General features: G+C 36.0%; 1 pseudogene; it reads right to left on the minus strand.

Annotated features, from left to right (window-relative positions):
• Window positions 1–19690: 19690 nt before the first annotated feature.
• On the minus strand, window positions 19691–20622 carry LOC139040561 (olfactory receptor 4C45-like; annotated as a pseudogene).
• Between the last annotated feature and the right edge of the window lie 7102 nt (window positions 20623–27724).

Below are 27724 nucleotides of genomic sequence, written 5' to 3' on the forward strand. Positions count from 1 at the left end.
TGTTCTTGATTCTTTTGTTGAACATGAGCTGTCCATAACATTTCTAAATATTTATGTACCCAACATAGGAACACACACACACACACACACACACATAGCAAATGCTAGTAGTTCTGAAGGGAGAAATAGATAGCAATACAATAATAAAAGGGGACTCCAATACCCCCCTTCAACAACTGATAGGTCTCCACATACAAAATCAATAAAAATACATTGGAGTTAAAGTATACATTACACCAGATGGACTTAACGGAGATTTAAAGATCATTCCATGTAATAGCAGGGGAATACAAATTCTTCTTAAGTGCACATGGAGCATTCTCTAGGCATGTCATAGTTAGACCACAAAATAAGTCTTAATAAATTTAAGAAGTTTGAAATCAATCAATGTTTTCTTCTGACCACAGTGGTATGAAACTACAAATCAATTACGTGAAGGAAACAGGAAAATTCACAAATATTTGAAGATTAAACAATATGCTCCTGAATAACAAATGGATCAAGGAAGAATCAGAAGAGAAATCAACAAATATCTTCAGATAAATGAAAATGGAAATACATGTTACCAAAACATATGGGATACAGCAAAAACAGTTTTAAGAGGGAAGATCATCGTGATAAATGCCTACATTAAGAAAAAAGAAAGAAGGCCAATATTATTTTACACCAGGAAACTAGACAAAAATAACAAACTACACCCAAATTTAGTAGAAGGAGGGAAATAACAAGGATCAGAGGATAACGGAATGAGATAGGAACTAAATAGACAATAGCAAATATCTCTGAAACTAAGAGGTGACTTTTTGAAAAGATCAATAAAATAGACAAAGCCTTAGCTGGGCTTACCAAGAAAAAAGATGGAGGACTCCAAGAATTAAAATGAGAAATTAAAGAGGAGACATTACAAGTGATACCACACAAATCCAAAGGAAAATTAGAGACCACTATGAAAAATATATGTCAACAAATTGGACATCCTAGAAGAAATGGACAAATTCTTAGAAAAATAAAACCTACCAAGACTGAATAATGAAGAAGGAGAAAGTGTGAACAAACCTTTTACTAACAAAAAGATTGAGTCAATCATCAAAACCTTCCAACAAACCAAACCCGAGGACCTGAATGCTTCACAGGTGATTTCTACCAAACTTTTAAGAAAGAATTAATACTAATCCTTCTCAAACTCTTCCACAAAACAAGATGAAAGAACTCTTCCAAACTCACTTTAGGAAGCCAATATTATCTTCACATCAAAACCAGGAAAGAACACTGCAAGAAGAGCAAACTATGCACAGTATCCCTGTGAACTTAAATACAGAAATTCTCAGGAAAATACAGCAAATGCAATTCAATAATATGCTAAAATGTCATACCATGTCAAGTAGGATTTATTCCAGGATGCAAGGATGGTTCATCATCCACATATCAATCAGTGTGATACACCACATTGTAAAATAAAAGATAAAAATCATATGATCACCTCAAAAGAGGCAGAAAAAGAATTTGACAAAAGTCAATATCCATTCATTATTAAAAAAAATCTAAAAAAATTTAGTATAGAGAGAATGTACTTCAACATAATAAAGGCCATATATGAAAAGTACACTGCTAACATCATACTCAATTGTGAGAAAATGACAGGTATTTTTCTAGGATCATGAACAAGACAGGATGTCTAACCTTATCTATTTTATTTAATATAGTACTGGAAGCCCTATACAGAGAAATTAGTCAAGAAGAAAAAAGAAAAGACATCCAAATCAGAAAGGAAGAAGTAAAACTTTCTCTATTTTTAAATGACATATTACACATAGAAAACCCTAAAGACTTCATGAAAAAGCCATAGAACTAGTAAACAAATTCAATAAATTTGCAAGATACAAAAATCAATGTACAAAAATCAGTTGCATTTCTATACATTTACAAGGAACTAGGAGAAAGAAATAAAAACTAAATTCCATTTACAACTGCAACAAAAATAATAAAACACGTAGCATGAATTTAACCAAGGAAGTGAGAGATATGAACACTGAAAACTGCAAAACATTGGTGAAAGGAATTAAAGATGACACAAATAAATGGAAAGATATTCTGTGTTCATGGATTGGAAGAATTAATATTGTTAAGGTGTCCATAATATCCAAAGAAATCTACAGATTCAATGCGATCTCTATCACAATTCCAAGATATTTTCCTCAGAAATATTTTAAAAAGTCCTGAAATTTGGATGGAAAAAAGTAAGACCCTGAATAGCCAAAGAAATCCTGAGAAAGAATAGCAAAACTGGAGGAATCATAGTTCCCTATTTCAAACTATATTACAAAGATATTGTAGTCAAAACAGTATGCTATTTGCGTAAAAAGAGACAGACAGATCAATGGAGATACAGAGATCCTAGAAATAAACCCATTTATAAGTGATCAATTAATTTATGACAAAGAAGCCAAGAATAAACAATGAGGAAAGGATAGTCTCATCAATAAATTGTGTTGTGAAAACTAGACAGCCACATGGGAAAGAATGATACCGGACCCTTTTCTTAAATACCACTCATAAAATTAACTGAAAATGGATTAAACACTTAAATGTAAGACCTGAAACCATAAAACCCCAAGAGGAAAACAAAGGGGATAAGCTCCTTGACATTGGTTTTGGCTATGATTTTTTTGGATATTACACCAAACGTAGACTCAACAAAATGAAAATGAATGGGTGGACTACATCAAACAAAAATCTTCTGCAAAACAAATGAAATCATAAAAAAAAAGAAAGGAAATCTACAGAATTGGGGAAAAACTGCAAATCTTATTCTGATGAGGTGCTAATATCCAAAATATTTAAATAAATCATATAACTCAATAACAAATAAAAAAATCATTTTTTTAAGGAAGATTAGCCTGAGCTAACATCTGCCACCAATCCTCCTCTTTTTACTGAGGAAGATTGGCATGTGCTAACATCTGCTTCGATCTTCCTCTATTTTTTATAGGTGGGACACCTGTCACAGCATGGCTTGATAAGCGGTGTGTAGGTCTGCACCTGGAATCCAAACTGGGAAACCCCAGGCCACCGAAACGGAGTATGCAAACTTACCCCATATGCCACTGGGCCGGCCTCAACAAAAATCCTATTGAACAATAGAAAGAGGAACTGAATAGACACTTTCCCAAAGAAGACATCCAAATAGCCAACAGATATATGAACAGATGATCAACATTACTAATCATCAGGGGATTGTAAATCAAGATAGCAACTCTTAATTGTTAGAATCGGTATCATATAAATGACAAAACAAATGTTGGCAGAGAAGTGGAGAAAAGGGAACATTTGTGCATTGTTGGTGAGAATGTAAAGTTGTGCAGCTACAATGGCAAACAGTATAGAGGTTCTTCAAAAAGTTGAAAATAGACTTATCATATGATCCAGCAATCCCACTTCTGGTATACAACAAAAGAAAACAGGATATAGAAGAGATATATGCAACTCCATTAATTACAGCATTATTCATAGTGTCCAAGGTATGGAAACAATGTAAGTGTCCATCAATAGATACCTGGATAGAGAAAACATGGTATATATGTTCATGGAATATTATTCACCCATGAGAAAGAGCGGAATCTTACCATTTGTGACAACATGGATGGACCCAGAGGGCATGATCTTGAGTTAAATAAGCCAGAAAAAGAAGTATTGCACCACATTACTTATATGTGGAATCTAAAAACAAAATAAAACAAAAAAAACCAAACTCATAGAAAAAGAGAGAAGAAAAGTAGTTGCTAGGGTCTGGTGCAGGGGATAGGTAGAAATTGGTAAAAAGGATACATACTTTCAGCTATAATATGAGTAAAATTGAAGCATATAATGTGAGACATAGTGACTATAGTTGATAACAGTGTATTATGTAATTGACTTTTAGTAAGAGAGTAGAACTTAAGTGTTCTTGCCAAAAAAAGTGAGATAAATATGTGAGATCATGGACGTGTTAATTAACTAGATAATGGAAATCCTTTCACAATGTACATGTGTATCAAGTTACCACCATGTGCACTTCAAATATTGTTCAATTCTATTTGTCACTTATTCCTCAGTAAAGCTGGAAAAAGTGGAAAACATAATAGAGAAGAAGAAAGAGATAATATGAGAAAGACGCATTGATGAAAAGAAAAAAATGTAAGCTATTAACTTGAATGGAACCCAAATAAGAATATCTTCTGGTGAATTAGAAAGAACCTTGGATTGAAGTCAGAAAGCCTGGTTATTAAGTCTGAGCATCCACCATATTCCGGATGATCCTGAGTAAATAACCATTTCTCTGAGCCCTCATTGTCTATTATATAAACATGTATTAGATTTCTAATATTTAATGCTGAATGAATACGTTTGCTAAATAGTTTGTGAAAAGTGTTTATTGCAAAATGGTTTACACTGTCAAAGGTACTATAAATGAGGTGAATTATTACAATCAATGTTTGTTTTCTTGCAGGGCTGTCAGTAGCTCACATCCAGCATGGCTGAATGGGTTCCATGGTTACTACAGTAACGTGACTGAGTTAATTATCGTTGGTCTTTTCCAGGATCCTGAAGGGCAGACAGTGTGTTCTGTGGTGTTTGTTCCCGTGTATCTGTAGATTATTCAACTATTTCAACTGGGCTGTACAAGTAAACTTTCCTTCATTGGTGATATGTTTTCTATTAAATTCAAATTTTATGTCATTTCATAAAAAGACAATGAAATAACCTATCTGTAATGGCCCTAAGTCCACTCTTCTCTTTTCTGAATTTTGATTAAAGTTTCCAAAATTCTGCTTTATACCTGATATTAGGGTTTGAATTCAGAAAAAAGACATCAATAATTAACAAGTAACAATATAGTAATGACAATGAGTCCAGCATAGCAAGTCACCTACCCATTTGGAATTGTGATAAACTTTTTTTTGCATGGTTTCTCCACCTCTCCTCTGCCAGCTCCTTTAATTTCATAAGAATACAAGAAGACAGACAATACAGAATTTTCTAAAACTCTTTCCTAAAAAATTCAGCTTCTTTTTAATCTAAAATATATTTCGGGCATCTTTACCTGTGAAGATCAATGGATTTACCTAGCAATTCTATAGCACCTTATTCTGAGATTCTGCAGCATTCTATAAAATAAATTCTTTGGATTTTTTTTTTTACTTTCTTTGTTTGTGATTCTCACTGTTATGTCTGGAAGCTAGAAGCATCAGCAACGGTCAGTGTGTTGAAATTTATGAGCCCTAATCAACAATTGCACGTCAGGGTTGCAGCTTAGACATAGAGAAGGGCATTGCAGAATTTGTAATAAAGTGTATCCAAGGTTAAGAGGGCTGGGATGGGGTGTAGAAAGTGGTGGAGCACAGGGAGGTGGATGAAGAGGCCTGAGGGGCTGTCAGTCAGGGGCCATGAGGTGGCAGTGGGAAGGGACTCGGTGAGAGTTGAGTGTTTCTGTGCAGTGTGAGACTGACTGCATGGTTCTGAGGAAACTGAGTTTAGCATTTGTGAGTAGATTTATGGTGGTTTACTACTCTTGACATCCAGCTTGGCTGGGGGGGGGGGGGTCCTCCTCATGCTCGTACTATTTCTTGGGAAAATTTCTATCACAGCCTGAATCACATGTGATGTGTGAGGATAGGGACCAAGCTTATTTCATCTACTGCCTCCCCAACAAGTTACCACTACCTGACGTGGTAGCTGTTGACTGAATGAAGGAGTGAATGAATAGAGGATCTAAGACTTTCTCACAGCTCAAATCTATTTTAATCTGACTTTGGTTTTATTCTAGGAAGAGTTATTTTCTGATCCACTGAGGATGTGGGACTCCATCAGGATGAAAGCTTATCAGAAAGGGACCAGGTTTGTGAAGACCACAGTCATATAATCCTCTCAACTGCTCATTTGCTGGGTTAACACTGTAATACATATATTTTTTCTTTTTGAAATAAAATATTCATTGGGTCACTCATATCTGTTAGAATCCCAGAGTTGCTTTTTTTTTTTTAATTTTGTTTTTGTGTTTCATCCTAAGCCTCAATCCTTTCTATAACAAAGCATAAATGGAAACTAAGGGTGAGCACCTGTGCTTCTACATCTAGCTTCTTAAAAGAGGACGACACAACCAGAGAGACCTACAACTAGAATATACAATTATGTACTGGGGGGTTTTGGAGAGAAGCAGCAGGAAAAAAAAAAGACTTGGCAAAAGATATTAGGTCAGGTGCCAATCTTTAGAGAAACAAGGACAGGACGCTCTTTGGGATTCTTGGGGTTGGATTTCCCAATGTAATGTATCTTTGGATCCTAGGTCCCAGGTATGAAAGTTCTGATTTAATGAAGTTTTGGCCCTAAATCTAGCATTTATCCAGATTGAGCATCTAGTCCTGCTGGTGGAATCTGTTTTCCCAGCCAACTACAACTGACCATCTAGTACTTCAGGATCATTCCTTTCAAACCCATGATGTGTATTCAAATGGCTTCAATAAAAGGCCAAACTGGGTCACCTCCTGATGGTGGGCAATAAGCTTGAGCATGCTGCTTATCTTCTCTTTGATACAACATTTTCATTGTAATGATAGCACCCCTGTTTTTTAGGATTATTGTGGAGATTGAATAAGATAATGCATACAAATAAGTTAGTACAGAGCCTGAAATGGATTAAACATCAATACATGTTTGTTTTCACTCTCTAAGAAAAAAAACAACAACCTCTATTCCTTGATTGTTTTCTTTCTGACTCCTCCTATCCAGAACCTCTTGTTTGCTGGTAACGCTTCTCTTCCCACTATCATTTTGGTGAGACTTTCCCTCTCATCTTTAAGTCAGAAAATTTTTCTAGAAGCAACCACAGAGTAAACTTTGATATAAATCTTGCCTGGATGAATGAGGCTTTCCCAATTTAGAAGAAAGTCTCTTGAAACCACAACCAGAGGTTATAGGTTTCCCGGGTTGGTGGATTCTTTAAAATGTGTCTTCTGATGACCAAGATACCAAGATACTGCAGTATAACCAGGAGACTGAAATACATGTTTGGAGTCCTAGATCCAAGGGTTCCAATCTTTTAGCTTTTTTTATGTGCTTTAGGTTGCTATGTCTGCAAGAAACATGGAACATGTAAGATCAATTGTCTCATTGCTAAGGTTGTAGCTAGGTCTGTTTCCTCCCTAGCTACTAGGGGAAGGTATTTTGGGGCATTGAAATTGTGAGTGGGCCTTTCAAACCTACTATGAATCCAGGGAATTGTAGATGAATTCCAACTTTATTTGTCTCACAAGTAATTTGAATGTGATATTCTCTTTATGGTTTTGGGTAGCTCATCTTTCAAGGTGCATGCAGACTTTTTTGAATACTTCTTTCAGACTTGCAATTGCTGGGGTAACTAACTTTGGGGATACACAGACCTAAATCAGAGGGTTGATGGCCAGGGATTTAAAGGAGTGATCTTGATGAGAGATGTCCCAGAGGGTCATTTCTGTGGAGATAACTGTGGGAAAGAGTGAAATAGATTTTGTTTCTTTAGAAAAAACACAGAATAGGAAACAGAGTTATTACAAGGTTAAAAACCTGCTCAAGTTCACACCATCGGTAAGGGGAAAGGCTGGGATTCAAACCAGTTATCAGATTATCATGAGATTTATGAAATGAGAACAGGAGCTCACAAATGCAAGGGAAAAGTTCAGTTTACAACCAGTTGCAGTGAGTTATAGGTGATAACCTTTCCTCTACCTCCAGCTTTCCTCACTTCACAGGTGAGAACACTATGGTTCTGGAAGATGAAGTGAATTTCCAAAGACTTCACAGTTACCTTATGGCAGAGTCAGGACTAGAACCCAGACCTCCTGACTTCCAGTCAAAGTACTATTTCCATCCAATTGTGCTACTTAGGAAAGAAAGACTTATGATGCTCTCAGGCATTTTGACTAACCTAATAGAATGATGAAATGGAAAGCATATGTTTGGCATGGGATATAGTTGTGGTCAAATTCTGTTTTACCACTTACTAGTCTTGGGATAGTAGGCATGTGAATAAATTTCACTGATATTTAATTTCTTCATCTATGAAGGGAAAAATAAAACCTGATTTTCAGTCTCATTGTAATAATAAAAGTGGTATGATGGATAAGAAAGTGCTGAGTTACACATTCAGAAAGATCAATTAGATGGACATAAAATCTTCTCCACAGGTTCCAACTGCTGTTTCAGCAACAAACCTCAAGAGTTGCCATGTAGGCAGCTAAGATTTGGAAACATTGATTATGCACAAAGGTACTTCTCAGTGCACTCTAAATTACTCTTGATAGCTCTAACAATTTCCAAAGGAGAATATATGGGATACAAAAGTATAGGAAGTTGTTCAATATCACCAGTAGTCAAACAAATGTGAATTAAGAAGGAAAGATGAAATTTAGTGCAAAAAAAAAGGAAAACCCTGATATCCATTACTGTCTAGGGTGAAAGAAATAAGTACATACCACATTTTGGTGATAGCTCTGTAAATTAGGACTGACCCTTTGGTGAGAAATATCAAAAATCTTTATAATATCTGTAGCCCTCTGTTCAGTATATACATCTGAGAAATTATCCTATGGACCCAGAAACAACTTAATACATAATGAGATTCTTCATGGAATTAGAAATTATGACTCATTATTAGATACATCTACTTGACAGAATAATATACAATAAATAAAAGCAATGCTTTTAAAAAGTTATGGGAAAATCTTTAAATTATACTATTAATCAGAATAATATATTAAATATATAGTATAGTTTCAAAGTGCAGAGAAGAAGTGAATGAAGATTTGTATATAGAGGAAAGAAAGAAAAAAACATTAGAAAGTTGATAATTTTTCTTTTTGATGGTAGTGGTGAGAGTAATTTTGTTCCTGCTCCTTTAAATATTTTCTAAACCGTCTAATCATCATGAACATTCTAATTACTTTTTTCCCATTTTCCTTAGAGGATCTGCTGATACACAGCTTGTAAAAAGCAGAGCTAGCAACTTTCTCTTCTTTCTATTTGTTGTGTCCTCTGCATGAGCTGAGTAATCTGGGTTCTGAGAGGACACCTTATGGTATAGGAAGAGGATACAACCTGGGGAGTCAGAAGACATGGGGTCTGTGTTCAATCTCCCACAACTTAGTTTCTGTGACTTGGGCTGATTTCTTAATATTTCTAGGTCAATATGTTAGCACCTTTAAATTAAAGACATTTGCACCAGACCATCACAAAATGATGGTTCAAGAGGTCTCCTGTAGCCCATAAATAAATGAGATGCCTTATTCAGTCTTTGAACCCAGATCACTTATCACAGTGGGAGATATCTAAATCAGAGAAGACAAGATTATGAAACCATCCAGTTTCTCACGGCAGTTTTTTCTCCCTGCAGGAATTTTCTTTAATCCTATCTAGTCACTTAATACATACATCATTGAAAGCAGAGGAAGGAAGACCAGATGGACCAGATGACCCGTTAAGAATCCTATTGTTTCTATCACTCTGCCATGTTAGCAACTAATAAAAGTTCTCGTAAGAAGCTATCAACCTCCTTAGATCCAGATATTGTAAGTTTCCTATATTTTTTGGTTTTAGTTTTTTATTCATTCAGCAAATACTCATTGGGCACAGCTCTAAGTCTGGCAATATGGATATTAAACAAAGAATTCCTGCTTTCCAGCTACTCCAGGAGTAGGGTGGGAAGGTGGTTGGAGAACAATACAACATAGTGTACAAAGAGCTAGGATAGAGTTCAAATCTGAATGTTAGAGGAAAACAATAGAAATCCTTATAATCTAGCCTAGGGTAGGGAAAGAGATCCCCTTCCTTGTGGTTATGATACCTGAACACAGTTTTGAAGGATGTATAAGAATAAATCAGTAGAATTGTGAAAGTGTGTGTTCGGACAAGGGGGATAGCATGTGGAAGGCAATGAGATGTGAGTGAGCATGACTTGATCAGGGAATTTTGAGTAGTTTAATATGCCTAAAACACATGGTAGTGGGCAGGACTGGGAGCTGGAGTTTAACATGGATAAGTCAGTAGCGTCCAGGGACTTTTAATGAAGCTAAAATGCATAGATTTTATCTTGAAGACAAAGGGGGGCCTTCATAAAATTTTAAACTGAGTAATGGTATGATCAAATGATCGAATTTTATAAATATCACTATGACCACCCTATGGATGATTAAGTAGGTGTCTAGGTGAGATATAAGGCATGGGAGGCCCCATAAGACGTTGTTAGAACAACCATCAGCTTATTTTGCTAAATGATCTAAATCTTGCACTGAGAACTATGGTTAGGGTATGGTGAGTGCTCAAATATCGTTTTGGAATAAATAAACGAATGGATGTATGGATGAAGTTTAGGGGGCAAGATTCGATAAGATGTGGTGACTAATTTTGGAATTATGAGATAGACTAGTAAAGGCAGAAGTCAAGAATGACTCCATGTTTATGGTGGCTGGTCAAGGAAGTATAGAAAGAGGAGTAAGTGAGATGAGGAATTCAATTTTTGAAGAGATGCCCATGTGCACTGACAAGTGTAATTGCGAGTTGAAAATGTGTATCTAAAGAAGCAATTGTAAAAAGTATTTAGGGAAATTATTTTCCCATATCTGATTATTGTTAGTATGCTAATGTTGATATATACTGACCTTTTATATGTATATATAAATAAAATTATATGTTTTATTATGAAAACTCCATAATGATATTTTCAACATAAAAAAAATCATTCTTGTTGGTTAAAATGCAAGAGATGTAATATTTAGGGAGCTGTTTATTTTGTCTATTTAACTTTGTACTTTGTCAAAATTACTAATTAGGAAAACAGAAAATGATTCACATTATTAGTGGGCCCTTGTTTGGGGATTCAGGATTTGAGTTAATTATACTCCACAAATGCTAATTTCCTCAATTTCTCGAAATGTCTTGAAAGAGATAGTAACAAATTTTTTGTGGAAATTGTCTTTTTACCCCAGTACTTGCTGTGTCTCAGGATTCATGGATATTCCAATAAACATCACAGAACTTTTCATGTTGGGACTGTTGCAAAACCCTGAGGTGCAGAAAGTTTTGTTTGTGCTTTTTCGTCATTTACCTGGCCTCTCTTGGGGCAACTTACTTATCATTATCACCATTGTCTTCAGCCCCACCTTGGGCTCTTCTATGTACTTTTTCCTCTCATATTTGTCCTTTACTGATACTTGCTATTCCTCGTGGATGACCCCCAAACTCATTGCTAACACCTTGTATGAAGGGGGAGCCATTTCTTTTGAGGGTTGCCTAGCTCAATTCTTTGTTGCCCATTTATTGGGAAGACCTGAGATCATTTTGATCATAGTGATGGCCTATGACCATTACGTGGCCGGCTGCAAGCCCCTGAACTACATGACCATCATGACCAATCATCTATGAGCCCTGCTGGTATTGGTGACTTAGCTGGGAGACTTCCTGCATTCATTGGTTCAGCTCCTCCTGGTCCTTTAGTCACCATTCTGTGGGCCCAATGTGATCAACCACTTTGTCTCTGACTTGTACCACTTGCCGGAATTTGCCTGTACCAACACATATGTCATCAGTTTGCTGGTGGTCACCAACAGTGGTGTGATGTGCCTGTTGAAATGTCTTCATGCTGGCTGCCTCCTAACTTGTCATCCTGCAGTTCTTGACATCCTACAGTGGAGAGGGGAGACACAAAGCCCTCTCCACCTGTGGACACCACTTCACTGTTGTCACCCTGTTGTTTGTGCTCTGTAGATTAATTTACATGTGGCCTTCATTTAATTTGTCCATAGACAAAATTTTGGCTGTGTTTTATTGTATTTTTACACTCATGGCCAACCCTTTGATTTATACACTGAAAATTACAGCAGTAAAAAATGTCATGAATAATCTTTGGAAAAAAATAATCAATTGTGGATGGGAGATACAGGTTCAGTAGGGAAATAAATAACCCATCATTCCTGGTAAGAATTCTTATTGTCATGTTAAGAGCTGAGAGATCATCAAAAATTTCCAGAGCAAAAATGATTTGAATGTTTGACGTTATGTCTTATCCATCCTATGTCCTGTATTATTGACCAGGCAAATGATTGTACACGAGTTTAATTTATTCTTAACAGTTTACACTAAATTGCATAGCAGAGAAACATTGCCTCTCTCTGTCATGTTTGTCTGAGATGGAGGCTTCATCAATGTGTGGTATTGAGAGTCTATGATGAGCTGTATACCCTTGTTGAAATGTTACTATCCTAGTCTTCCAACTCTGCTTTCCAGAATATTCATCAGATCAGTTATTGATGGTTCAGCTACATGTGATTTTTATGTACAATAATATCAGAAAAAGTCTGTAGCTTGAGACTTTGAGAGCAAGGAAAATATAATTAGGAATGACTGAACTCAAATCATGAAAGTGTGTAAAATAGACTTAAACTAAAATTAGCATAACCATGATTAAATATAATAAACTATGTGTTGTGAAATTCTGAAACAAATGTCTAAACATTGTGTACATGTGACTTCTCGCTCTCTCTCTCTCACACACACACACACATACAAAAATGATGTATAGTTTATTGAGCATTGACTTGGCGTTAGGCGTTGTGTGAATCACTTTAAAGACACGATCTCATATTGTCTCATAAAATGTTGACATGGTTTGCTTTTAAAAATGATGAAACTGTATTCACAGAGACTGAGTTACTTAGCCAAGGTTGACCCAGAATTTAAATCCAGATCTTTCTGCCTTCAAGTCTGATCTTGCCAAAATGCACAGTGCCTTTGTATCTACTAATCTTCCTCTGCACATTTTATTTTGTTCATGCTTTCTGCATGTAATCTTTCTGTTATCAGTGTCCTTATCATCAATCTCTGATATGCACTTGCATAGATTTATTTAAAGTCCAGAGTCATTATTAAGTATATCATCAAGGAGGCTTTGATTCTCTCTAATCCACTTGGTAAAATGCTTCCTTTAGTTACCTGTTACCATGAATTGGTTTGCTTTCCATTCGTATGTCTCATTTTAACTGGGACTATTTGAGTTCTCTGGTCAGCTGTCCCAGGTATTCTGCTGAAGGGCTGAATTTTGTTGACAATTTCCTTGTGAAAGGAAATTTTAAAAATGTTGCTTTGGAAGGAAGCATAATAAAGACACGGATGAAAAATCTCATTAGATGTAACAACAATTCTGTGTAATACTATTAGATAGTTTTCCTGGTTTTGTTAGCCCATAAATTTACTGATTCATGCCAGTAAGTTATGTATTCCTCCACCATTTTATGTTCCATGGTATACAGATTATGTTTACCTTTTTAAAAAAGATAACATTTATCTATATTTGTTGTCATAGCAAGCATTTACAACACAATATGAATTTAAAACTCAGGTAATGAAACCACATCTGGCCCAGTACTGTAAACTTTTGTTCTTTATTTCTGCCTCTGTAGGTATGGATAGGGATGTGTTTACAAGTAGGTGTATCAAAATGACCACAATACTTAACTTTGTGGTTGGATTCGATTTTACTCTGAAGTTATATTTATAATTTTGTGTTTGTTTTTCATTTACAATAAGCACATGTGATTTTTCAAAAGGGCACATCAAAAACAGATTATACTATGGGGCTGGCCCCGTGGCCTAGTGGTTAAGTTCGCATGCTCCACTGCAGGTGGCCCAGCATTTCATTGGTTCGAATCCTGGGCGCGGACAGGGCACTGCTCATCAAACCATGCTGAGGCGGCATCCCACATGCCACAACTAGAAGAACCCACAACGAAGAATATACAACTATGTACCGGGGGGCTTTGAGGAGAAAAAGGAAAAAATAAAAAAATCTTAAATAAAAAAAACTAGAATATACTAGATCCCATAAATAAACTCAAGCTGATTTCTTCATGAAAAACAACCCAGACACAGTCCTTGATTCTGTAGGCAAAGCACTGCATAGAATCACACTAAATCCTGTCCTCAAGGAGTGATTTACTCCCTGGAAATTCTTCTGGAAGAGACATGTACTGAGAGGGTATTTTCTCTGAAAACACAAAGTTCATATTTTATTGTGCCCTCTTTGTATATCAGGTAAACCCCAAAAGATTATCATAAAGATAATTTTATGGAAATGATGGGAAAGAGTAGGGAAAACCAAGTAGGGAGGGTTTTTGTTTTTTGGAGTATGTAAGCATGAGAGATTTGTTAAGGCTTATGGGTTTTAATAGTGTTCTGAATGAGAGACAGGAGGTACCACCTCAGCTCCCATTATGTTCTGTAGGATTAGTGAGTTGAGAAGATGTAGCTATATGCTTATTCTTTAGCCAGCAGAGATTCTCCACCCTAGTCCTTCATTGACTTTTGTTTTGTTTCATCCCCAGAAATTTGATAGTCATCATTGACTCTCCTCTCTCTCTCATCTAATAGCTAATCTATGAGCAAATCTTAACTCAGCTTCAAAATATACCCTACCTTGAAGTTTGAAATATATACTGCGCTTAGAGTAGAATGACTTATTTTTTGGCCAGTGATACAAAGTGACCTTGTAGTTTTCCTAATTCTGTTTCGGATTCCAAGAGACGCTAGTGTTGTGGAATCTGAAACGTAGACCCATGTTCATTCCATTTGTTTCCTGGTTTTACATACTCTGACCATGTCTGTGCCCAGGCTTCACCCTTTTAAGCGTATAGCTCCCATGATTTACAATAAACTTATCCTTTGTTTGACAAATAATCTGGAATTCACCATGTTGCAACATATCTACATTTTACACTAAGAAAAAATAGAAATTAATATGAAAAGCAATTTCTCTACTACAAGTATTCAAAATCAGTCTTCAAGAAACAATAAATTCAGAGTATCATCAAGACATAATTATTAATTTATCTCCAAACTTCTATGTCTAACAAAAACAAAAGTTACAGAGTTCTTGGACAAAATATTGTCTTCTTTCAATTTGTCAGATTTTGATAGTTTGATGAATAATAGCAGTATAACTGAGACCTTGAATTATACACTTGTTTATTTCTGCTGTTAGCTATAAAAGTGTAATTGAGCCAATTTTCCAATCAACTAAAAAATATGAAATCCTGATGAGGCTCATTAAAAAATAGCCCATCTTTTTGCCAGCTTGTCATAACACTATCACAAGAGATTCTAAAAAAGTATACTTACTTTAGTTGAAATTTGAAAAGCACCTTTACTTTTAGTACATTTAAAATATCAAATAGCATAAAGATCTAGCGTGGTCTTATTACTTGTTGTCCAAATCTTGATTATCAATGGCCCAAACAACGTATGATTGCTAATTATTTTTGAAAAATTTCAACCTGCTGGAATAACACATGAGTAAATATCATCAGTTTTCTACATTATTTACAAATTATTACTAATATTGTTTACAAATGTAATTGTGTCTCCATTTTGTTTTTATTTTTGTTCTTTTTTGTTTTTTTAAGGAAGATTAGCTTGAGCTAACATCCACTGCCAATCCTCCTCTTTTTGCTGAGGAAGACTGGCCCTGAGCTAACATCTGTGCCCATCGTCCTCCACTTTATATGTGGGATGCTGATCAGAGCATGGCTTTGCCAAGTGGTGCCATGTCTGCACCTGGAATTCGAACCAGCGAGGCCTGGGCAGAATGTGCTAAATTAACTGCTGCGCCACCAAGCCGGCCCCTCCACTTTGGAAACTATGTAAAATATTTTTTTCCCACAAAAACATATCTATTTTAAAATTTAGAAAATAAGATAAAGATGGGCAACAAATAAGAAAATAGAAGGGTGTGTGTGTGTGTGTGCATGTGTGTAAATCCACCTATAAGCCATTACCTACAGATAATCACTATCAACATTTTGGTAGGTATTCTTCTAGTCCTCATCATCTTTTTCTCTCCTCAACCTTGTTCTTCTATTCTATAAACTTGGTTCAGCCTCTACCGCCTTAAAAGTTACTCTCAGGGGCTAAATTATTTATTTGTTCAGCTTAGTAGGCATCTTAGGCAAATAAACTTTTCTGATCTTCAATTTCCTTGTCAAAAAATGTGCTTTTAAATCCTTAGTTTATGCCCTTATGAAAGGAAAATATTTATGAAAAGCATAGTATCTGACAGGTTGACAGAAGCCTAACAAGTGATAGCTCCCTTCCCTGCCAGTGGGAAAAGGGAAACAGAAGAATAAAGGCTAGAGATAGAGTAAGCCTCTGAATTTTAAGTACTGCTGAAAATATACCTGTGGTGTAAAAAGAGAAGACCTGTATTTAAGATTTTTATTCTGCAGCTCATTGTTATGTGGCTACTGATGAGCTTCTTAAAAAAATAGTGTTTCACTTCTCTTGAACTCCTCTCCCTCAAGTGGATTGTTTTTTTGTTTTTAATGGGCAATCATAGGGTAAGCACACTTTCATATCAAACATATTTGCTAAATAATGTTTTTATTTATTAAAGTAACATGATATAGGGGCTGGCCCCGTGGCCGAGTGGTTGGGTTCGCGCGCTCCGCTGCAGGCGGCCCAGTGTTTCGTTGGTTCGAATCCTGGGCGCGGACATGGCACTGCTCATCAGACCACGCTGAGGCAGCGTCCCACGTGCCACAACTGGAAGGACCCACAACAAAGAATATACAACTGTGTACCGGGGGGCTTTGGGGAGAAAAAGGGAAAAAATAAAATCTTTAAAAAAAAAAAATAAAGTAACATGATATAAGCAACAGGCTACTTCTTTATGTACAAACTAGTGCAGATGGAGAAGACAATAATTTCAAAGAAACGCCCTGTTATGTGGAATGCAAAAGTTTCATGGAGTTATATATTACTGACTAGTCACTAGCTAGTTCTTTTCCAACTCATATGTTTTCAGCCTGGCCTATCTATGAAGCAAGTCTACCATGAAATTGGTTTAAACAATGAAGGCGAAAGGGTTTCAAGAATAGAGTTACAAAGATTAGAGAGGAATGTAAGAAATTTAACTTCTTAACTGTTTATATTAAGGGGGGTGCAAAATAGGTTTCATTAAAGCACAAAGATTTTAGGTCAGATTAGCTCAGATTTGAATTCTGATTCAGTATGTTTTGCCTAATTGATCTTCAGCAATATAATTAATCTTTCCATCCCTTGGTTTCCTAATTTATGTAATTTGAATATCCACATTACTGCATTTATTGAGCTGCAGTGAGAATTATGTAACAGAAAGAATATAAAGCACTTTGCAAACACTCAAAAAAGCCTGTCATAATATATTTGTACTGTCATTGTTTTATTGATGCTCACACCATCCTATGAGTAGGTCAGAATTATGTCCAAATAGGCTTCAAATAAATTAAGGACAGAAAGAATCTAAGGTCAGAAATTAGCTGCCTCAAAATACATAAACTGAGTGCTTAGGTCAAGACTTATTCACAAAAAGTGCTGAATTAACATTAGCTATGATCCTCTATCTTCTCCTCCTCCTCATTATCCTTATTTTTACATTGTCCAATTTCATTCCATCATTCTTGGGAACTACAACTAGATATTTAAAAGATAAATTTGATGTTTTAAACAGACTGTTGCTTGCATATATTTACAAGGTAGTCACACACAGGAATGACATAAAGCAAAACATCCATTTTTTAAAGGTTCTTATATAGGTGAGATCTAACCTGATATAAGGTTCTGAGACCATGAGAAATATCAGCATCACATGATATTCAAATCCCTGAGTAAGAAATCTCCTCCTACAAACAGGTTTCTGAGCTTTTCCCTGGGAATCACAAGCTCTTTACAGAGATAGTTTTTTTATTTACAGCACTGGTTTCTCCCTTCTCCTCCTTCTTCTAGAGGACTAGTCAGGATAGAATTCATCATTAATGAGAGGTTTTGAAATTAGTTCTATGTAGACATCTCACAGTGGCTCCGACCGTCTCTGCCACTTGTAACCGCAGAGAGATTTAAGAGCATTTTAACCCCAGAATAGATAGCTGGTGATGGGCTAGCTCCTGGTCTCCAGAGACCTGATCATTAGCCCCAATAGCTTTCATTGCTGAGATAATTACTCACTGTTATGCTGCCCCTACTTGTGAGTGGATGGCAATAATGACATATTTTGAAGAGAAGTGAAGCTGGGTCACATGCTTGGTCCTCCTGTGATCATGCTTAATGAAAGACAGTGGCAGGGTTCTTGGTCTTCTGTCATGAACGGTAGTCCCAGGATACCTTATGCACCGGTGACATCTCTGAAAGCTATATAGCATCTCAGAAATTTTCACTATTTTTCAGCTGACTCATTTTTTCAATTTAAATTGCTTAATTCTTACAACTAAAGGAAACATGTAATTTTATCTCCCTTTTATAGATTAAAAAAAAAACAGGTAGAGAGGTGAAGCAACTTGCTTACATTTACAAGGCTAATTAAAGCTGGAGACAAGATGAGAAATCAAGGCCACTTGATCCAAACCTGTTAATCTCTGACTTCAAAGCTTCCATTCTAAAGCTCTTAGAATTTCATTGTGTTCATGATATGGGTTCAATTCTGTAATGCGAATTTGTGATCATTCTCCAGTTCCATGACATCAACTTGTTCTTACATCGCTGGTAATTTTCTATAAAAGCTGTTTTGTTTTCAGAGTCTTCTTTTCCTTTGGCTATATCTAAAACATGACTTTAATGTATAGATATTTTCTGCTTACCCTACAGACTTTCTCAATTATATTTCTTTTGCACCAGCCAATTCTGATTCTAATTCTTTTTGTAGATGATTGTATGCCACAGGGAATGGTGGAGATGTATTTTTTATAAGTACCTTAGCATGCAAATGCACGTTTCTTCAGATTATAAGTAAAAGAAAAAAAAGTCTTGCTGTGGTGGGAGGACATATAAACCTCCTAAACTTAGGAAGATAAGAAAAAGTATATTTCTGGGGCCAGCCCGGTGGTGCAGGGGTTAAGTGCATACGTTCTGCTTTGGTAGCCAGGGGTTCGCCAGGTCAGATCCCAGGTGCGGACATGGCACCGCTTGGCAAGCGATGCTGTGGTACGCACCCCACATATAAAGTGGAGGAATATGGGCACGGATATTAACTCAGGGCCAGTCTTCCTCAGCAAAAAAAGGGGGATTGGCAGCAGATGTTAGCTTAGGGCTAGTCTTCCTCAAAAAAAAAAGCATATTTCCATTAAAAGTACTTTTTGAAGGCTCTTCTCCTACTGTTCTAAACTTTTTCCATACATAGTTTTTTTTTTCTTTTTTAAAATAAAACTTCATTCTAGCTATAGTGCTGGGTATAAAGAGGGTTCAAGAATATGGCTGTTGATCTGTTTCATACCCACAATCAGGGCAATGTTATGACTTGTGGGCCTTTGGTACATTTGTCCTCATGGATCCTTTCCTCCACAAAAATATTAAAAATTCTGTTTTATGACTGCATTGGTATAAAGATGACTATACTCCAAGTCTAACTTGGGTTATATTCATTTTGTCTTATTTTAAAAGATATTAACACATTTCAAGGTCTCCTAAAACTATCATATGCTCTGTGCACCATGCCTACTGTGCCCTAATGGATATGTCAGCCCTGCCCACAACATGAGGGATCCTGAATGAAATTGATCCAGCCAGGATAATTGACTGTCCCAAGTGTAATCAACTAGGGGAGGGAATAAATCTATACAAAATATCACTAGATTTTTTTGCCTAAATATTCTATTCACAAGATTTATTACTCTCCAGTTTTCATTAATTGCCCCCAGAGTTTTTTCATGGCATTTTCATTTCTGCATTTCTGAGGGTGTAGATCAAAGGATTCAACAAAGGAGTTACTATGGTGCAAAACACAGTCACAGCTTTGTCAGTGGGGAAGGAATTCATGGGTCTTAGGTACAGGAATGAACAAGGTGCAAAGAATAAGATGACAACAGTGACATGAAAGGCACAGGTAGATAAGGCTTTGCGATGACCTTAGGAGCTATGAGTCCTCAGAGAGCATAGGATGATGACATAGGAAACAACCAGCAGAGAAAAAATGAGCAAACAGAGTGACACGCTGTTGGCAGCAATCAGAGGCCCTAAAATGTGAGTGTCTGTGCAGGCCAGTCCCAAAAGAGGTATTAAATCACACATAAAATGGTCAATGACATTGGGTCCACAGAATGGTAACTGGACCATGAACAAAATCTGGATCCCTCCATGAAGAAACCCTAAAACCCCAGCCATTCCTGCCAGGGAATCACACACAGGTCTTCTCATGATGCTCATATAGTGCAAGGGCTTACAGATGACTACATAGTGGTCATAGGCCATGACAATTAACAATACAATCTCAGTTCCAGCAAAGAAATGTTCAGCAAAGAGCTGAGTCATGCAGCCATTGAAGGATATGGTGTTCTTTTCAGAGATCAAATCAAAGATCATTTTGGGTGCTATGGAAGAAGAATAGAAACAATCTATAATGGACAAACAGAACAGAAAAATGTACATGGGAGAACCCAGGGCTGGGCTGATATACATGATGATCAAAATGAGCAGGTTACCTGATAATGTGATCAAGTAGGTGATTAAAAACACAGCAAATAAGAGTTTCCACAGTTCTGGATTCTGGGTCAATCCCAGCAGGATGAATTCTGTTACATTTTTTCTTTTCCATTGATTCATCTTGGGTTGTGAGCACATGATCCATCTGGAAAGATAACAGTATTTCTGAGTGATAGTTTTAATTTAGTTTAAAATATTCAATCATCTCTTTAGTTCTCATCTTTCAGATTGATGGAGCCACACCTTCCACTCACCTCTGGCATTTTGCAGATAGTTGTAAAGAAGGACGGAAGGAGGTTAATTTTTTCCTAATTCGTATTAATTAAATAGTGACAATACCTTGCAAACACCAGAATACAAGCAGAGTGTTATTACGAATGTTTGACTTCCAAACTTTCTGGCTGTAAAAGTCTTGCAGATGGCTATATTTCAATTTCGGGGACAAATTTGATCCATAATAATTATTTTGAAGTTATACTTTTCTATTGGCATGAATATTTATAGGTATATGAAGACAATATTCTTTTAAATGTCTTCTGTGTATTAGATATAAAAGTACCAAGCCTGTCTGTATCTATATCAGCTGTGTCCTATGAGCCATTATTCTTTTCTGTCAAGTAAATTTCCATGGACACACAGATAAAGACAGCTGCAGATGGAGATTTTTCCATTCAAAATACCAAGGAACTATCTTTATAAGTGCTCTGTGAGCAGTATTCACTCAACAGCCCCAGATGTTGTGTGCAGCTAGACATGACTCTTTGATGCTCACTCCTTCCACATCTTTGAATGTGGACATGTAAATGGTGCAAATTTCCTTGAAACTTTCTCAATATTTCTCGAGTGAATTTTCTGTGCAGTTGATCTTTCGTGGAATATAGAAAGTTGCTCTGGATTAGATATATTATTCTACTCACCTTTTACAATTGGAATTAAATGAGTCATGAAGTCACCCTGAGTTTCCTATTGACAATACAAAAATGTTAGGGTCACCTAAAATGATACAATCTTACTTTTTGGCATAAGTTTAAACAATTAAGATGAACTTGAAATCTAATTTCTAACTGGTGGAAATATTGAATGTATACAAGAATATATGTATATGTGTGTATATGTATGTATGTGTGTGTGTGTGTGTATATATATATATATATATATATGTATTTGAAAGGATCTGTACCTAGTCTTTCAAGAGTGAGTGTATGTTGTTGTTGCAAAAGATCATAAGATATTCTATTCCTCTCCCCTTATTTTTCTTTTTTCTCCCTGCCAAAAAACATAAGCACATATTTTTCCTCAAAAGTTTATGAACACAGAATTCAGCATTGTGATCTCTCACCTTCAATAACGGTGAGGAAAGCTGTCTTTAGTTTTCAAGAAAGCTCAGTCTCTGAGTTGTTTCTTCTCTAGCAATGGCCCCAATAGATGGTGACTATGTTGTTGGTCATTTTTAATAGATTTAATTCACAAATTCTAAATTCATTGTGGCAATGTGGAAGTCCTGAAAGGGGGAAATAATTTCAAAGCATTACAAACATAAATCTAAAGAATCAATCTCCTTAATGAGACATAAATCTTACCTTCAATGTTGTAAAATGACAGTAGTTCTCAACAGTGTCTTGTCTGGCAATCTCACAGATAAAGTTTTCTACTAATTATTTTTAAAGGTTTTATTTTTCCTTTTTCTCCCAAAGCCCCGTGGTACATAGTTGTCTATTTTTAGTTGTGGGTCCTTCTAGTTGTGGCATGTTGGATGCCGTCTCAGCATGGCTTGATGAGTGGGGCCATGTCTGCTCCCAGGATTTGAACTGCCATGACCCTGTGCCACGGAAGTGGAGTGCATGAACTTAACCACTCCTCCATGGGGCCCGGACCCATTTTCTATTGATATTTTGCCGTCATTGTGTCCAAATTCATTTTTAGAGAAAAAGATTAACCTTCAATTCACAGAATACAACTACAGAAACTATTTCAATGAAAATAACTTGGCTAAATTAAGTTAATCAGATTAAAATTTGGGGGAAAGATGTATCACTGACCTTGATCTAGTAGATTGTGGATTCCTCACTTTTCATATTGAACCCAGTCATTTCTTTCTTCATCTCACGGCATATGCCCCCCAGCTGCAAATAGACTCCAAGAGCTATCAAGTGAGACACTGAAATTTTTATCTCCCTAGATAACTCTCCCAATCGTGAACATTTTAGTTTATTTTGGTTCACATTTGTTGCTCTGGATTTTCTCAAAAAATGACCTCTTTTATTAAAGAAACTTTGATAGCTCTAAGATTTAATTTCCACTCACTTTCTTGGCTTCCTATGAAGGTATAAATACATCTTCCAAATATATCTAGTTTTTCAGATGTCTTAGAACTATATCCAATCCAAATTAAAAACAGTGGGAACAGTGAAAAATTATTCAAATCAGGAAAAGTTAGTGTATGGAACTACAAAATGTATACAAAAATCAAATCCACTTGTTTAGACACTGTTTTCTTAAATCAATTCTGCCACATTTTTGTTTCCAAAAATCTTCATGGGCAATGTGGAGAGAACTCATTTTATTCCTGATTTAAGCCCTCCTTCTAACCCAGTGAGCAATGTGTCCCAAACAAATCTTCAGCTTGTTGGTACCTGACTCTCTTGCTGTCATTTACTTAACGTTCCTTCTTTGTGATTTTCTTCACTGACTCTAGAGAAATGTTTAAATACACTTTCATGAAGTACAGGATTTGATAATGCATTGATCTCAAAAGTCCTCAGGAGATTAGTAATTGGCTCTGTTGGGGTAGCCTTTGCTGAATGGCCAGCCAACGTCTTTCATTTACTCCCACGTGGCACCAGAAACATCATTAGAGGCCAGTTTTAGAAATGAAGTTGAGCTTTGGTTAAACCTATTTCTTTGGCTATAGTATAGGATGAGATTTGGGTAAAGCGAATTGGAAAGCTTCATTATAGCGCTTTGCTGCTCATTTTGTGGTAGGAAACCCCAGCATAGATTATGGAGTGGATTTAGCTCTAAGCAAGGGTTTCATAGAATGGATTTCTCTCTGAAAACATGACTGTTCTAAGTGATATGTTTGCCCTGAGAATGGAAATGCTAGTCTTCAAAGTTATGTGCCAGCTTACCCTGGGAAACTAAGGAGAGTTAGACGGCAGGATTTGTAGCTACCAATGGTTGAGTAATTTAAAAGTAATAAACATATAAACTTCCTTTGGGGTGAGTTCTTAGACGACAGATTCTCAGAATGTATTCAGGGGAATATAGCTTTTCTCTCTACTCCACAGAGAGAGAAATTCATGAGGACTTACAGTAAAGTACCACACTTTCACACAGTAGATATTGAGAAAAATCACTCAGCTGAGCACGCATGTATAAAGACATCCAGAGGTAGAGAATAGAAACGTTAGAGAAAGGATGCTCCACTACAATCTTCTCTCCCTCAGCTTCTGAGGTGATAAAGAACTGGCTGGAACCCTGCAAAGAATCACTTTCCTTTTTATAATCCATCACCTTGAAACAGAATTCACATTCTTCTGAAGTCCAGAACCAGAAAGGGAAGCCATGCCTTAAGCTCTATCCTAACAGTTAACAATTTGCTGCTTTGTTCGCTGCCAACCTGACTCACAGTCTTTCCCTCTCCAATGGTAGTTTTTCTTAATTGTGATAAAATATACATAACATAAAAGTTACCATTTTAACCATTTTTAAGTGTACAGTTCAGTGGCATGAAGTACATTCAAATTGCTGTGCAAACATCACCACCAATCATCTCCAGAATTTTTTCATCTTCCCATATTGAAACTCCAGAACCATGAAATAATTATCCCTCATTCCCCCTTCATCCATCCTCTGAAAACCAGTATTTTACTCTCTGCTTCTATGAGTGTGTTGATTTTATGTACCTCACATAAGTGGGATTATACAATATTTTTCCTTCCATCACTGACTTATTGCACTTTGAATAATGACTTCAAGTTTCATCCATGTTGTCATGAACGGCAGGATTTCCTTCGTTTTGAAGGCTGAATAATATTCCCTGTATGCATAGGCCACGTTTTTCTTTTAAATCCATGCCCCCCTTGATGGAAATTTAGGTTGTTGCCACATCTTTGCTATTGTTAATAATGCTGAAATGAACATAGGAGTGAAGATACTTACTTGAGATCCCGATTTCAATTCTTTTTAGTAAATACCCAGAAGTGAGATTTCTGGATCATATGCTAGTTCTATTTTTTAATTTTTTGAGAAACCTCTATGCTGTTTTCCATAGGACTGTACCAATTTACACTCCCACCAATGTTGCACAAATGTTCCTTTTTCTCCACATCCTCACCCACACTTCTTATTGCTTGGCTTTTCAATAATAGCCATTCTAACAAGTGTGAGGTGATATCTTATTGTGTTTGTGATGTGTATTTCCTTGATGATTAATGATGTTGAGCATCTTTTCATCTACTTATTGGCCATTTGTAGGCCTTCTTTGGAGAAATTTCTATTCAAGTCCTTTGCCCAATCTTCTTTTAATTGGGCTACTTTTGCTGTTGAGTTGTACTAGTTATTTATTGATTTTAGATATTAACCCCTCATCAAATATATAGTTTTCAAATATTTTCTAACATTTTATAGATCAACTTTTCACTCTTCTTTCCTTTGTTGTACAGAAGCTTTTTAGTTTGATGTAGTCCAATTCATCTATTTTTAATTTTGTTGCCTGTGCTTTTAGCGTCATATCCAAGAAATCATTGATCAGTCCAACGTCAGGAAGGTTTCCTGCTAAGTTTTCTTCTAAGACTTTTATAGTTTCAGGTTTTATGTTTACATTTTTATCCTACTTGAGTAGATTTTTGTGTACGGTGTAAGATAAGGGTCCAATTTCATTCTGATCTGTGTGGATACCCAGTTCCAAGCACCATTTATTGAAGAGTTTATCCTTTCCCAACTGTATATTCTTGGCACCCTTGTCAAAGATCTGTTGAAAAGGTATATATATTTACACATATGCATGGTTTTATTGCTGGGTTATCTATTCTGTTCCATTACTCATATGTCTGTCTTTATGCCAGTACCAGACTGTCTTAGATACTGTAGCTTTGTAATATAGTTTGAAATCAGGAAGTGGAATGCTTCCAGCATTCTTCTTTCTTACAATTGCTTTGGCTATTAGGCATCTTTTGTTGTTTCATCTGAATTTTAGGATTATTTTTCTGGTTCTGTGAAAAATGCCATTGAGATATTGATGTGAGGGGCCAGCCTGGGGGCACAGCAGTTAACTTCTCACTTTCCGTTTCATCCCGGGTGCGGACATGGCACTGCTTGGCAAGCCATGCTGTGGTAGGTGTCTCACATATAAAGTAGAGGAAAATGGGCACGGATGTTAGCTCAGGGCCAGTCTTCCTCATCAAAAAGAGGATGATTGGCAGCAGATGTTAGCTCAGGGCTAATCTTCCTCAAAATTTAATAAAATAAAATTAAATTAAAAAAGATATTGATGTGGATTGCAGTGACTATAGATTTCATTGAGTAGCATGGACATCTTGACATTATTGAGTCTTACAATCCATGGACATGGGATATCTTTGCATTTATTTGCATCCCTTTTGCTTTCAGCAATGCTTTGCACTTCTCAGTTTGCTAGTCTTTTATCTTTTTAGTTGTTTATTTCTAAGTAGTTTATTCTTTTTGTGGCTATTGTAAATTGGGTTTTTTTCTTAATTTACTTTTTGGATAGTATGTTATTAGTGCATAAAAATGCAAATAACTTTTGTATGTTGATTTTGTATCCTGTTATTTTACTGAGTTTATTAGGGTGAGCAAATAATAGATAATAGATGATCTGAACAAAAATCCCAATTTGCTTATTAGTTGAGGGAGTTCCTTAGTGATTTACACAAATAAGATTATGTCATCTGAAAACCGTAATACCTTTACTTCTTACTTTCTGACTTGGATACCTTTTATTGCTTTTGTTTGCCTAATTGCTCTGGCTAGAACTTTCAGTACTATTTCGAACGAAAATGGTGAGAGTGTGAATCGTTCCTTGTTCCCAATCTTAGAGGCAAAGCTTCACTTGTTCATTCATTGAGTTGTTGAAGAAAGAAGTTGTTCAGTTGTTGACTCTGATGTCTGTGGGCTTGTTTCACATAGCCTTTATTATGTTGAGGTAATTTCCTTCTAATCCTAGTTTGTTAAGAGTTTTTATCGTGGCAAGGTATTGGATGTTTTCAGATGCTTTTTACGCATCTATTGATAAGATCATATGACTTTTATCCTTCATCCTGTTAATGTGGTGTATCACATTTATTGATTTTTGTATGTTGAACTATGCCTCCCAGGAATAAATCCCACTTGGCTTCGGCGTATGATCCTTTTAACATGCTGTTGAATTCACTTTGCTCGTACTTTGTTGAGTATTTTTGCATTTCTATCGTGCAGTGATTTTGGCCTGTGGTTTTCTTTTCTTGTGGTGTCTTTATTTGGCTTTGGTAACAGAGTAATGCTGGCCTTGAGAAACAAATTTAGAAGTGTTCTTTCCTCTTTAATTTTTTGCAAGAGTTTGAGAAAGACAGACATTAATTCTTCTTTAAATTTTTGGTAGAATTCACCAGTGAAGCCATCTGGTCTTGAACTTTTCTTTCCTGAGAGGGTTTTGATTATTGATTCAATTTCCTTGCTCATTATTGGTCTATTCAGATTATCTATTTCTTCATGATTCAAATTTGGTAGCTAGTATATTTCTAGAAATTTATTCATTTCATCTAGGTTATCCAATTTGTTGGCATAAAATTGTTCATAGTAGTCTCTTATAGTATTTCTATTTTTGTGGCATGAGGTGTAAGGTCTCATCTTACATTTCTGATTTTGAGTTTTCCTCTCTTTTTCCTCAGTCTAGCTAAAGTTTGCCAATTCTGATTATCTTTTCAAATAGCCAACTCTTAGTTTCACTGATTTTTTCTACTGTTGTTCTAGTCTCTATTTCATTTATTTCTGTTCTACTTTCATTATTCCTTCCTTTGCTAACTTTGGGTTTAGTTATTCTTTTTTTCTCATTTTTCAAGGTATAATATTAGCTTTATTTGAGATATTTCTTTTTTTTAGTGTAGATATTTATTTCTATAAACTTACCTCTTAATATTACTCTCACCACTTCCCATAGGTTTTGGTATGTTATGTTTTAATATTTCTTTGTTTTGAGATATTTTCTGATTCTCCCTTTTATTTC

The sequence above is a fragment of the Equus asinus genome, chromosome 17 (genome assembly GCF_041296235.1).
Source record: "Equus asinus isolate D_3611 breed Donkey chromosome 17, EquAss-T2T_v2, whole genome shotgun sequence".
Taxonomy (NCBI): Eukaryota; Metazoa; Chordata; class Mammalia; order Perissodactyla; family Equidae; genus Equus; species Equus asinus.